Source organism: Rhinatrema bivittatum, chromosome 7 (genome assembly GCF_901001135.1).
Source record: "Rhinatrema bivittatum chromosome 7, aRhiBiv1.1, whole genome shotgun sequence".
In the NCBI taxonomy this organism is placed as follows: domain Eukaryota; kingdom Metazoa; phylum Chordata; class Amphibia; order Gymnophiona; family Rhinatrematidae; genus Rhinatrema; species Rhinatrema bivittatum.
Window position 1 is genome coordinate 4,469,116 of NC_042621.1, and position 8,719 is coordinate 4,477,834.

Sequence of the window (8,719 nt, forward strand, 5' to 3'; positions counted from 1 at the left end):
CCTCTTGCTGTCTTGCCTCTCACTCAGCGCCTAGGGATGTTGATGCCATTCCTCTTGCTGCCTCATTCTGAACTCTGCGCCTGGCAGTGTTGATGCCACTTCTCTTGCTGTCTTATGGCTCATTCAATGTCTGGGGGTGTTAGTGCATCTCCTCTTGCTATCCCATTTTGCATTCTGTGTGTTGGTATATTGATGTCACTGTGCTTGCTGCCGAATCCCTCACTTTTATGCTTTGTGGTGTCCTTGTCATGGTTTGTGCTGCTTTGTCTCTCTAACAGTGCCTTGAGATCTTCATGCCACTGATGATGTGGCTTTGACCTCCGAGCCTTGGAATTAATTGACACCGTGTTGCTTGTCCATCTCACTGTGCTCTGGACTGTTCATCACACTCTTTGTTCTGCTTTGCCTTTCTCACGGTGCCTTGGGCTGTTCATGCCCCTCTTAGTGCCACTTTTCCAGATTCTTGGTGTATTGTTCTTCCCTCTGCTGCTGATGCCTGCCTGCAAGTTTCTTAAAACTTGCATAGAAAGCTCAAATATTAGAATCCAAAATAGGATGCATTGCTTCCCCCCATTTACATTAATGCAAATGACTATATTGACAAAATGCATGAAACTAATGAACTTGAGAACCAAAACCAACAAAACGAATAAAAAACGGTAACTAAAACCAAATAAACCAAACCAAATATTTTTCCATGCATTCCCCTACTAAATTAGCTTATTATTTGCAACATAAGCTGCACGGAGTAGCATTAAATGGAAGTCATTGATCTCGGCGATCAAGTTCCAATTCATATTAAATCAGGTCTAAACCACCTGAAATCAGGCTTGATCCTCATTGTATTCTACAAGTATTGTAAGGGGTAGAGAAATTAATTAGGAATTAATTGTAGGTCTATTGTTCCACCTTCCACTAGGTGGTACACGCGGTTGATGACAGACTGGGGGTTTTATCTGGGAATGCTAATTATTAAATGCACCTCAGTATTTCATACTAATTTTCTCATCTTTTGCTTATCTTGTCCTCATGTATTTAAATCGCCAAGCAAAAGACTGAAAATAAATGCAGTCCACACATAAAATGAGTGCATGGTTTGTGGCTGCTTCTGTGACCTCTAATCCACAGAGGGCAAACTAAAGAAGGTTAATGCTTGATACGTTAATAGGCAATTTTACCAAGAAAGGAAAACGCTTTTTCTCAGTTCCCCCTGTGGAAGTTTTCAGCCCTACAAGGTTGTTTTTGTTTTTTCTTTTCATCCCATGACCACATTCTGGGAAATATGCACACCCACAAGCAGAACAGGAGAGACGGCTGAGACTAGTGGGGTTCCCACACTTAGTAAGTTCATACTGGACATGGCCCAGAAAAATAAGAACCAGGGGCATTGCTGGTTTTGGCAGAAAGACAGCGAAATTATCTACTCCCCCACATGTTAAGAGGATTATCATAGAATATGAGTTGCCAGATTGTCAAACAGGTTCTGTATGCACTGATATTTGTACCATAATCTTAAATGAGCAAATGCTAATTTTCATGGCTTCAGAGAAATTGGACACAATGGGCAGTGTTCACAGAGCCAAGGAAGAGCAGAGAATGGTCTGGTCGCGTGACCTGAGCTCTCATGATGAGTTCCACAGCCTGTTTTCCAGAAGTCCGGGCATCCAAAGAAGTTTTTTCTTAGGGCCTCCTGCAGATAAGTTTTGGTATTTGGGTATGCCGGGCAGGCAGCCTTTACAGCCCGCTAGGAGGTTGGGAGTCTCAGTAATCATCCAATGGTGACACTACTGGCTAGATTTAGGGTGCACATCTGTTGGGTTCTGGATGGATCCATGATCTGTGGCCCCTGACCAAGGATCATCGCTGCACTGGTTGGGCTAGGGAAGGTTATAAAAACAGTGGGAAAAAGATAGGGGTAGTTGGCAACGAAGGCTCATGGCACTGAAGCCTAACAGAGGCCAGTTCTGATCAAATTGGAATCCCAAAAGGGACAGGAGTAAACTGTTGGGCCCCTCCAAAAAAGGTTGTGGCATTTGGAAGTCAAAAAATGTACGTGTGTCCAAATTTGAAGGTGAATGTAATAAAGTCTTATATATAAAGATACATTTAAAAAAATTAAAGTCAGTAATATCCAATCTCTTGTGGAGAGTTTTAGAAGTGAAACATCTCCCAGTTGAGATGAAATGGTATAAATCATGGATGTCCAACTCCACTCCTCAAAAGCCACAAACGGGTCTGATTCCCAGGCTGCCCAAAGTGAATATGCATGAGATATTTGCGTGCACTGCCCCCCCATTGTATGCAAAAGTATCTCATGCATATTCATTGGGGATATCCTGAATACCTGACCTGTTTGTGGCTCTTGAGCATCGGAGTTGGTCACCCCTGGTGTAGATATAACCAGAACCATTTTGCAGACAGAAGTCTCAATGTCCCACTTTGGCCCTCGGTAAATAATTTAGTTTCAAGAAGAAGGGACTTCATTTCTCCCTTTCCTTCTGCCCTTCCCTTCACTTATCTCTGGCCTCCACCCGTCCTGCTTCCAACACACCACAGTTGTTCCTTTTTCCCTGATTTATGAACTGAAACAGGTAGGGGGGGGGGTTGGCTCTTTTTTTTAATGATTTTGATTTCTGGGAATGTACGGAGTATGTTTACACTGCAGTTAAGACATTTCAAACAAAAACAGAGACTATCTGATGTTTGCACATCCTGTATTTTACTAGAGATGTGCAGGAGGTTTTGCTTTATTTTATTTGTAATTTGTATTTCGCTGGTAGGTTGCTGGGGTTGGTTTTTTTTTTTGTGGGGGGGGGGGATTCCCGTTTTGTTTTGCACCAATAGGACAGGAACAACCAAGGATCAGGAGGATCACTGCTGCCCAAGAGATGGGGTGAGGGGGCTTGAGGAAGGTGGGAGGGGTGCAGGAGAAGCCTAGGATGGGGTTTTTGTTTTTTTTTTTTAATTATTTATGCTTTAGTTAGCTGGGAGCAGGGCAGGACATGAAGAAAGAAAATGAAACAAAAATGATCACATAAGAAAATGCCATACTGGGTTAGACCAAGGGTCCATCAAGCCCAGCATCCTGTTTCCAACAGTGGCCAATCCAGGCCATAAGAACCTGGCAAGTACCCAAACACTAAGTCTATTCCATGTTTCCATTGCTAGTAATAGCGGTGGTTATTATCTAAGTCAACTTATTTATTTATTTAACAGGTTTTATATATCGACATTAAAATACACATCATGTCGGTTTACATGATAACAAAAAGGTGGAAATTACAAATAACACGGGGGGGGGGGGGGGGGGGGGGAGATGGGAGGTTAAGAGTAACTGGGGGTCGGAAGGAGACCCCAACAAGTAGGAGGAGAGAAACGAGAGGAACAGTAACATCTAAGTAACAAGGTTAACTATGGTTCGAGGGAAAAGTATATTGTTATTGTTAAAAGAGTAGGGGTATAAATATGCAGGGGGTGAAAATACAGGGGTAAATATACAGGTGCGGAGGGGTAGTCAAAAGAGGTTAATCCGGGAAGGCTTGATGAAAGAGCCACGTTTTTAGTAGTTTTCTAAATTTGAGAGCGCAGGGTTCCATGCGAAGACTGGGTGGTAGGTCATTCCAACGCGTGGGGCCGGCCATAGAGAAAGCAGGCTTTCTTGTAACTGAGAGGTGGGCTTTTTTAAGGTGGGGGATAAGCAGGGTGCATTTGTGGATTGTTCTGGTAGGGCGGGAGGATTGTGTGGGTTGGAGGGGTTCATTGAGCCAAGAGGAGTTGTGTTTGTAGATAGCTTTGTGTAAGATGGTGAATGTTTTGAACAGGATGCGGAAGGAGATGGGGAGCCAGTGTAGGCTTTTAAGGACAGGGGTAATGTGCTCAGATTTACGTGTGTTACTAATTAATAGCAGGTAATGGACTTCTCCTCCAAGAACTTATCCAATCCTTTTTTAAACACAGCTACACTAACTGCACTAACCACATCCTCTGGCAACAAATTCCAGAGTTTAATTGTGCGTTGAGTGAAAAAGAACTTTCTCCGATTAGTTTTAATAGACACAATAGACAAACAACCTATTCTCGAGCTACGGAACCATGCTACTATTTCTGTTGCCTATTATTATGATTATCCTAACTCCTCAGATAATATTGTTTCCTGTTTAATCTGAATCCATTACAACTTTTGTGTTTAAGTTATTGCCCTTCTTGGGCCTTTTATTCTTCTTACTTCTAAGCTGTAAAGCCTCCAAGTTTATTGTCCTTGTTTAATGTAACTTACTGCTCTCTTCTGATTATTTTGTACTGTTCCATTTTGTTACAAGTTTCTCTATCCCCCGTTCGATGTAAACCGATCTGATATGGTATTTAACCATGAAGTTCGGTATAGAAAAATGCTAAATAAATAAATAAATAAATGTGCCCCATGCTAACTTCATGGAGTGCCCCCTAGTCTTTCTATTATCCGAAAGAGTAAATAACCGATTCACATCTACCCGTTCTAGACCTCTCATGATTTTAAACACCTCTATCATATCCCCCCTCAGCTGTCTTTTTTTTTTTTTTTTGTCTCACTTACAAAACAAAGTGAAACAAAATAGGCAATATCATTGGCAATTGTTTCCTATTTCTTTTTAAATGAAAGTGTATTCCTATATCTTACAAACAACGTAGCTCCTGATTTCGCATGCGCTCTGAATTTTTAGAGTAGGACACTGAGGGGCCACCTCGCTGCCAAAAATGTTTACTTTGTGTGCTAATATTTCCCTATGGTCTAATCACCGAGGGCCCAATGTTCTAAAGGATTTTCCCCATTTGGGGAGTAAGTTTTAATTTAAACCCCAATTTATGTGTGTAAATCAGCTTTTAAAAATTATCCATATGCAGGCTGCTAAAAATTACCCTCTTTATGTCTGTGGGAGAAATTCTTGGTACACCTGGCTGTAAAATAAAAATATACATGGCTTGTACACACTAAAACACGTGCAATCTGTACATATTATAATCCCATGTCCTAACCAACCTCCTGCTAGCTCCTCCCCTGATTGGAAAATTCTGATCAGGGGAGGAGCTAGCACTTCACGGTGTGGCATGCCACTATGAGGCAGGGGTGCACCATGACTGGAGCCTCACTTTTACAGGCAGGAAGGGTGGGAGGGAGAGGGATCAGCACCACTCTTATGGGTTAGGGGGATCAAGGCTTCTCTCTTTGCTCTAGAGGAGAGTTACTGTGGTAAGGGGGTCATGGTTGGAGAGGTTTATTCACAGTCCTGAAGTTGGGGTCCAAAGCCCAGTGTTAAAAGTTAGCATACCTGTCCTGCTGGCATGCTAATATTTAATTCCACTTTCCAACTGGTGCTAAATTTATCAGTGTCTGACACCTTTAGTAAATTCATCAGTCACTAGTGAATATATTGATAAAAACTAATTTTTAGCAGGAACACGCAAGCATGGTTTAGCTCAGGTTTTCCTCCTTTCCCCTTGTTAAATTGTTACTAACTAGTTCGCTATTTAGCATCCATTCTAACTAAATCAGCCCCTTGGTGACTGTCCCTATTGACTGCATGCATTCTAGATTTTTGGACATAGGCCCCTATTGACGTTTTCTTAATTGTGCATGCACTCTGGAGTTTTGGACTGCAAACACTGCCGGCTGTCTCTGAATCAGAATTGGCCATCACTCCTGGGAAAGAGGACCCCACCATTGCAATCCTGCTTACCAGCTTGCTCATAGTACAGACCTCGTATGCATTAGTTTACTACTGCTCTTCCAGCAGGACTTAAATGAAATAATGTCAGCAAGCTTTGGCAGCACCTCTAGTTACAACTCCATACATAGTATGTGGAACTGGCGATTTTTTTGACCGCCCATATCTGTCTTAGCTCGCCACAATTGATTTATGTTTGAGATCTCAAAAGGCATGTGGTGCCAGTCCCATGTTGAGCTGTGGATTGTGGTGGTCCGTCTGTGTTTGTTTGAAATTGGGCCGGCAGAAGCTGACTTGGTGCAAAGATTCCTTGGAATGTGAGCCAGGGGCTGTCCAGACGGCTCTGTCAGCAAGCTCAGGAAACTGGCTGAAAAGGGCTGGGAAGCAGCCCAGCTTTAAAACAACCTGTGGAGATCTCATGAGAACGGGCAGTTTCAACAGGGAGAGCCGAACTGTACTCCTGAATTTGCAGATACAGAGAGAAAATGTATTTACTGGTGCAGCTCAACTCTCGCCCTTCTAAGAAAACATCCTCATTTTACAGTACCTTCATGACAGAGCAGGCCTTGGGGTGGACGTCCCACGCCAAGCCCCTGGAAGCACTCTTATAAATAACAAAGAGAGGACTTTTAATGGTTCTGCGATGATCAGCCTTGTTGTGTTTGTTATTATAGTTAATAGGAAACATCAAGGTCTCCTTTCGATTCCCAGTGTCATAAAGTTAAATTGAAGCAGTAGATGCTCCCTGGATCCATCTAGGCTAGGCCCCTCTTCCTCACCTTACTATGTGGTCAACAATGCTACAAAACAAGGTCAAAAACCATTTATAAAACTTTCTGGGTCAATGAGACTGTTACAAAAGACAGGCTTTCTTAATCTTAAGAGTAAAAGAAATGCATGGCTAACATGAACCCCCAAGCACCCTTTACCTAGTTATCACACAAATCTTTCTGGTAGCATCTAGTGTCCATATGAATTCTAGTGCGTTACCATCTCCCACTACCCTACCAACAGCATTCTCTTTGTTTTTCCAAGAGTCTGATTACAGCTATAAAATATCCAACCCAAGGCATGGAATATGCAGCTTCAGGACTATATGCCCATGGTTCTTGCTCCAATTAACCTTTTGAACCCAACATTGCCTAACCTGTAATGCACCCCATGGAGGTACTTAAGTACCTCAGTAATAAATACTTCTTTGTCTAGAAGGAGTAAGGATGGTGATGATATAATCAGGAATTACAGTACAGCTACATCTGAAGATATAAACTCTGTTGACAGCGTCATGATCATTTTATTGTATTGCTTACAATAAAAGCTGAAAGTAATTTATGTGACAAAAACTAGGCATGTGCTGTCATGTTTTAAAAGCATGGAAAACACAATTAATTTAGTTGTTTCTTTCTGTGTCATTTCAATCCAAAACAATATATAAAATAAAAACACATTTCATTTTGCTTCATCATTTTAGTGCATGCTAATACTATTTTAGCATGGCACTAAAATGACAAAAGGAAACAAAATTAAATAATTGCAAAGTGAAACAATCGGTTTCCATGCACACCCCTAACAAATACGATCACAGTTTGACCATGGGCAATAGTGGTGATTTTGCATATTGATCTCGGGAACAGTGAGTTGTCAGTAAGATTTAATCCAAACTACATCCAAGCCAGAGAATGGGGGAAAGAGTCCGGTGAGGCTGGAATGAGCCACGTTGACTAGGTCTCCGTCCCCGTCCAACCTGGATTAAATCCAAGTCCTCCTGCACCTGCCTATCTACATCAAAAACAATATCAATTACAATTTTTTTTATCCAATTAGTGAAGCAGAGCATGAGAAGACTACAAATGGGGCAACCACCAATGCAAAAATGCAAACACAAAAAAATCATAAATGTGGTAGGAGCAGCGATGTATCGCCAATTTCTTTTCGAGGGATCCTCACTTGGAAATGACCCTTACATGATGCAAGAGGAAGATTTGACCTGCAGTAATATCTCAGAGCCTGTCAGCTCTTCCCCATTTCTTCATGGCGGAAGCACGGCGGTAGAGGGAGAGGCAGTGCTGAGCGTGCTCACTGTTCTTGCGGCCCCCGTGCTGCTGGTGGCTCCAGAGAGCTCTGGCAGGATGGGAGGTGAGAAGATAGGAGGAGCTAAGAGATTAAGAGAGGGGTAGATGAGGCAGAGAGGAGGAAGGGGAGAGGGAAAATGTCAATCCAGCAAACACCATGATGAAATAGGAAGAGAAACGAGGGGAAAAGGGAATCAAAATGAATGACAAAAAATGGGATACAGGGATGAGACCAGCAAAGGACCAAAGGGGCAACAGCACTGAAAAGTACAGAAGAAAGTCTATGAGAATGGAAAACAGAATCAGAGGGAGAAGAAACCTGAAAGAAATGAAAATACGAAATCTAAACAAAAACAATGAAATGACATGAACGAAACTGAGGAGCAAGAAAGAAACACGAAGGAAGAAAAGAGGAGGAGTAAACATTCAGGAAGCACAAAAGGTTTGAGCTTTACCATCTATTAGCTTGGTATATTTGATTTTAGCGATGCAAAGTCCCCATAACGTATTGGAGCACCTGGCTATCCTGTGACAGAGTTCTGTATAACTCGCGTGATGGGCTGCATATTCAAAAAGTGGAGACATAGCCGGATTTTCAGCCACAACCTAGCTGGGATAGCCACCTAACTTACCCCTAGATTCACATTTATAGCAGAATGATGAGGCGTGAAAAAAAAAAAGGGGTGGGAGGCAATAGTGGGCAGCCAGCTGCATCACGGCGATGTGGTTTCATCTGCCACGGTGCAGCCGGAACGCACACTATCGCCCCCATAGCGCCATGGGAAAAGGTGTAGTTATTTCCTGTGGCGCTGCCAGCGATAATGTGAAAAACATTATCACCGGCAGCGCTGTCGGGATATAAACCCATCCACACTCCTCCCCTTCCCCTAATTAGAATAATACCACCGTGATGCGGCCGGTATCGCGTGCAATAAGACCGTACCG